Genomic DNA, 6,113 nt, shown 5'->3' with positions numbered 1-6,113 from the left:
GTGCAATATTCTTGTATGTTGGAGATCATTTTTACACATTACCATTAAGAGAAGAGGAGGTGGGATTCCCACTTGCGTGCTAGGTATCTATGAGTTGGAAAGTCATAAGAGGTAGATTGTAGAGATGATAAGGAACAACAGAGAAGTCTAACTAGAAGTCTTTAATAATTAATAAGACTTCTTTGGTCAATCTCATAAAGAGAGGACCTCAAAGCATGAGATAAGTCTAAGTAAAGTAACAGATGCCTTGTTATGGTAACTTGTTACTCTGTCATTTATTGAAGTACAGCAATAACACCACAGGGTGGAGTAAGAGGAAACAATTTTAATCTGTACTTCACACAGCTCTGGCGTGGAAGGCTCCCGCAGAATGTTGCCAGGGTCTTAAAAAAACATGTATTTCAGACAGAAGTGGTGCTACACGGAAATTGTTCAGTGGTAGATTTTATGGTAATGAAATGTTATTGCTGTGTGATTGTATGATACCATTTCAGAAAGAATGCTGACCCTATACAGTCAACAGGGCCGTCAAACATTTTTTGCTAAAATAGGGTGGGACATGGTTGTTCCATTGGCAAGAAAAATTCCAGAAGTCCCTGGTGGGATGGTTCTCAGGTAAGGTTCAATTAATCTGAATAGCAATGAGCAACCAACGTCTGCAGCTGTTCACAAAATCTGGATTGTCTGTCTTTGTACATAACTGGCAGAGTCATTCAGCTGAGGACAAGTTGGGGGTTGTGCCACACTGCTACCATTATTCCAGTACACTTGCTCACTGCAGTGGTAAAAAGGTGAGCTGGGGGAAGAATCAGAGGTAGTAGTAAGAAGAAGGGTGAAAAGAACCAGTGGGGTGGTGAGTGTAGAGCACGATGTCCAAAGCAACATTGTTTTTCAATATTTATCCATATTTCAAGAGCTGGGCATGGCTGGTGAAGATGACACTTATTGCCCTAGAATGTAATGGCTTGCCACGTTATTCAGGAGTCAATCACATTGGTGGGACAAGGGTCATGTATTGAACAGCCAGGTAAGGATGAACAATTTTCTCTACCTAAGGAATTTTGTAAAGGAGGTGGATTTATATAACAATGCTTCAGTTTTTTTTTTGCCGTCATCATTACCACTGGCAGCATGGTAGTGTAGTGGTTAGCGTAATGATATTACAGTGCGAACAATCACTGATTGGGTTTCAATTCCCGCTACTGTCTGTAAGGAGTTTCTATATTCTCCCAAACACGAGGAAATCTGCAGATGCTGGAATTTCAAGCAACACACATCAAAGTTGCTGGTGAACGCAGCAGGCCAGGCAGTATCTCAAAGTGAAGGATAATCCAAAGAGCTCTTACAAGTATATTAAGAGCAAAAGGATTGTAAGGGATAAAATTGGTCCTCTTGAAGATCAGAGTCATCGGCTTTGTGCGGAACCAAAGGAAATGGGGGAGATCTTAAATAGGTTTTTTGCGTCTGTATTTACTAAGGAAGCTGGCATGAAATCTATGGAATTGAGGGAATCAAGTAGTGAGACCATGGAAACTGTACAGATTGAAAAGGAGGAGGTGCTTGCTGTCTTGAGGAAAATTAAAGTGGATAAATCCCCGGGACCTGACAGAGTGTTCCCTCGGACCTTGAAGGACACTAGTGTTGAAATTGCGGGGGCCCTGGCAGAAATATTTAAAATGTCGCTGTCTACGGGTGAAGTGCCGGAGGATTGGAGAGTGACTCATGTTGTTCCGTTGTTTAAAAAAGGATCGAAAAGTAATCCGGGACATTATAGGCTGGTGAGTTTAACGTCAGTAGTAGGTAAGTTATTGGAGGGAGTACTAAGAGACAGAATCTACAAGCATTTGGATAGACAGGGGCTTATTAGGGAGAGTCAACATGGCTTTGTGCATGGTAGGTCATGTTTGACCAATCTGTTGGAGTTTTTCGAGGAGGTTACCAGGAAAGTGGATGAAGGGAAGGCAGTGGATATTGTCTACATGGACTTCAGTAAGGCCTTTGACAAGGTCCCGCATGGGAGGTTAGTTAGGAAAATTCAGTTGCTAGGTATACATGAAGAGGTGGTAAATTGGATTAGACATTGGCTCAATGGAAGAAGCCAGAGAATGGTGGTAGAGAATTGCTTCTCTGAGTGGAGGCCTGTGACTAGTGGTGTGCCACAGGGATCAGTGCTGGGTCCATTGTTATTTGTCATCTATATCAATGATCTGGATGATAATGTGGTAAAATGGATCAGCAAGTTTGCTGATGATACAAAGATTGGAGATGTAATAGACAGTGAGGAAGGTTTTCAGAGCCTGCAGAGGGACTTGGACCAGCTGGAAAAATGGGCTGAAAAATGGCAGATGGAGTTTAATACTGACAAGTGTGAGGTATTGCCCGTTGGAAGGACAAACCGTGGTAGAACATACAGGGTTAATGGTAAGGCACTGAGGAGTGCAGTGGAACAGAGGGATCTGGGAATACAGATACAAAATTCCCTAAAAGTGTTGTCACAGGTAGATAGGGTCGTAAAGAGAGCTTTTGGTACATTGGCCTTTATTAATCGAAGTATTGAGTGTAAGAGCTGGAAGGTTATGATGAGGTTGTATAAGGCATTGGTGAGGCCGAATTTGGAGTATTGTGTTCAGTTTTGGTCACCAAATTACAGGAAGGATATAAATAAGGTTGAAAGAGTGCAGAGAAGGTTTACAAGGATGTTGCCGGGACTTGAGAAACTCAGTTACAGAGAAAGGTTGAATAGGTTAGGCCTTTATTCCCTGGAGCGTAGAAGAATGAGGGGAGATTTGATAGAGGTATATAAAATTATGATGGGTATAGATAGAGTGAATGCAAGCAGGCTTTTTCCACTGAGGCAAGGGGAGAAAAAAACCAGAGGACATGGGTTAAGGGTGAGGGGGGAAAAGTTTAAAGGGAACATTAGGGGGGGCTTCTTCACGCAGAGAGTGGTGGGAGTATGAAATGAGCTGCCAGATGAGGTGGTAAATGCGGGTTCTTTTTTAACATTTAAGTATAAATTGGACAGATACATGGATGGGAGGTGTATGGAGGGATATGGTCCGTGTGCAGGTCAGTGGGACTAGGCAGAAAATGGTTCGGCACAGCCAAGAAGGGCCAAAGGGCCTGTTTCTGTGCTGTAGTTTCTATGGTTCTATGGTTCTATCTCCAGGAAGAGGTACAGTCAACGTTTCAGGCTGAGACCCTTCGTCAGGACTAACTGAAGTAAGAGCTAGTAAGAGATTTGAAAGTGGGAGGGGGAGGGAGAGATCCGAAATGATAGGAGAAGACAGGAGGGAGAGGGATGGAGCCAAGAGCTGGACAGTTGATTGGCAGAAGGGATATGCGATATGAGAGGATCATGGGACAGGAGACCTAGGGAGAAAGAAAGGGGGAAGGGGGAAGCCCAGAGGATGGGCAAGGGGTATAGTGAGAGGGACAGAGGGAGAAAAAGGAGAGAAAGAAAAAGAATGTGTGTATATAAATAAATAACGGATGGGGTACAAGGGGGAGGTGGGGCATTAGTGGAAGTTTGAGAAGTCAATGTTCATGCCATCAGGTTGGAGGCTACCCAGACGGAATATAAGGTGTTGTTCCTCCAACCTGAGTGTGACTTCATCTTGACAGTAGAGGAGGCCGTGGATAGACATATCAGAATGGGAATGGGATGTGGAATTAAAATGTGTGGCCACTGAGAGATCCTGCTTTCTCTGGCAGACAGAGCGTAGGTGTTCAGCAAAACGATCTCCCAGTCTGCCTCGGGTCTCGCCAATATATAGAAGGCCACATCGGGAGCACCGGACGCAGTATATCACCCCAGCCAACTCACAGGTGAAGTGTCGCCTCACCTGGAAGGACTGTTTGGGGCCCTGAATGGTGGTAAGGGAGGAAGTGTAAGGGCATGTGTAGCACTTGTTCCGCTTACAAGGATAAGTGCCAGGAGGGAGATCGGTGGGGAGGGATGGGGGGACGAATGGACAAGGGAGTCGCATAGGGAGCGATCCCTGCGGAAAGCGGGGGGGGGCGGGCGGTGGAGGGAAAGATGTGCTTAGTGGTGGGATCCCGTAGGAGGTGGCGGAAGTTACGGAGAATTATATGTTGGATCCGGAGGCTGGTGGGGTGGTAGGTGAGGACAAGGGGAACCCCATTCCTAGTGGGGTGGCGGGAAGATGGATTGAGAGCAGATGTGTGTGAAATGGGGGAGATGCGTTTGAGAACAGAGTCGATGGTGGAGGAAGGGAAGCCCCTTTCTTTAAAAATGAGGACATCTCCTTCGTCCTGGAATGAAAAGCCTCATCCTGAGAGCAGATGCAGCGGAGACGGAGGAATTGCGAGAAGGGGATGGCGCTTTTGCAAGAGACAGGGTGAGAAGAAGAATAGTCCAGATAGCTGTGAGAGTCAGTAGGCTTACAGTAGACATCAGTCGATAAGCTGTCTCCAGAGATAGAGACAGAAAGATCTAGAAAGGGGAGGGAAGTATTGGAAATGGACCAGGTAAACTTGAGGGCAGGGTGAAAGTTGAAGGCAAAGTTAATGAAGTCAACTTTTCCCTTACACTTCCTCCCTCACTACCATTCAGGTCCCCAGACAGTCCTTCCAGGTGAGGCGACACTTACCTGTGAGTTGGCTGGGGTGATATACTGTGTCCGGTGCTCCCGATACGCCTTCTATATATTGGTGAGTCCCGACGCAGACTGGGAGATCGTTTCGCTGAACACCAATGCTCTGTCTGCCAGAGAAAGCAGGATCTTCCAGTGGCCACACCTTTTAATTCCACGTCCCATTCCCATTCTGATATGTCTATCCATGGCCTCCTGTGCTGTCAAGATGAAGCCACACTCAGGTTGGAGAAACAACACCTTATATTCCGTCTGGGTAGCCTCCAACCTGATGGCATGAACATTGACTTCTCAAACTTCTGCTAATGCCCCACCTCCCCCTAGTACCCCATCCATTATTTATTTATATACATACATTCTTTTTCTCTCTCCTTTTTCTCCCTCAGTCCCCCTCACTATACCCCTTGCCCATCCTCCCATTTTTCCCCCCTCCCCCTTTTCTTTCTCCCTAGGCCTCCTGTCCCGTGATCCTCTCATATCCCTTTTGCCAATCAACTGTCCAGCTCTTGGCTCCATCCCTCCCCCTTCTGTCTTCTCCTATCATTTCGGATCTCCCCCACCCCTCCCATTTTCAAATCTCTTACTATCTCTTCTTTCAGTTAGTCCTGACGAAGAGTCTCGGCCCGAAACGTCGACTGCACCTCTTCCTGGAGATGCCGCCTGGTTTGCTGTGTTCACCAGCAACTTTTATGTGTGTTGCTTGTATAATCTCCCCGTGGGTTTCCTCCCACATTCCAAAGATGTACAGTTAAGATCACTGATACTTACACAATCCTCACTGATTTGATTTTATGCAAACAACGTGTTTCCCTGCATGTGTCAGTATTTTGATTTTTCTGTACTGTACCTCCCACTGCAACTGGATCCTTAATCTCCTCATCAGTAGACCACAGGCAGTCTGATTGGAAATAACATCTTCTCCTTGCTGACAATCCCCACTGGTGCACCTCAAGGATGTGTGCTTAGACCACTGCTCCATTCTCTCTATGCCTATGACTGTGTGGCTGGGCACAACCCGAACACCATCTATAAATTTGCCAATGACACAGCTGTTGTTGTCAGAATCTCAGATGGTGACGAGGAGATGAACAGGAGTGAGATAGACCAGCTAGTTGGGTGGTGTTGTAATAGCAACCATGCACTCAGCATTTAGTAAGACCAAGGAATTGATTACGGACTTCAGGAAGGGAGGTCAGGGAAACACACATCGGTCTTCTACGTCTCTGAAGATCTATCGTGGGCCCAACATATTGATGCAATTACAAAGAAGGCAAGTTAGTGGCTATATTTCATTAGGAGTTTTGAGGAGATTTTGTATGTCACTAAAGACTGTAGCAAATTTCTCCAAATGTACCATGGAGAGCATTTTATATCCTAATGCAATGGAATTTGGCAATAGGTTCAATAAGTACATTTACTGCCAGAGAAATGTATACAATATACATCCTGAAATTCTTTTTCTTCGCAAACATCCGCAAAAACAGAGGAGTGACCCAA

The 6,113-nt window shown here is 45.5% G+C and overlaps 1 long non-coding RNA gene across 1 annotated transcript; it reads right to left on the bottom strand.

Annotated features, from left to right (window-relative positions):
* LOC134338199 (uncharacterized) lies at positions 1-5,264 on the bottom strand. Its single transcript, XR_010016168.1, has 3 exons — positions 5,201-5,264; positions 4,614-4,816; positions 1-87 (listed from the first exon to the last, which is right to left on the bottom strand). It is a non-coding gene; the product is annotated as an uncharacterized LOC134338199 (long non-coding RNA).
* Positions 5,265-6,113: the final 849 nt, after the last annotated feature.

Source organism: Mobula hypostoma, chromosome 26, assembly GCF_963921235.1.
Source record: "Mobula hypostoma chromosome 26, sMobHyp1.1, whole genome shotgun sequence".
Lineage (NCBI taxonomy): Eukaryota > Metazoa > Chordata > Chondrichthyes > Myliobatiformes > Myliobatidae > Mobula > Mobula hypostoma.
The sequence above is the reverse complement of the archived record's forward strand: the minus strand, read 5'-3'. Positions and strand labels throughout refer to the sequence as shown.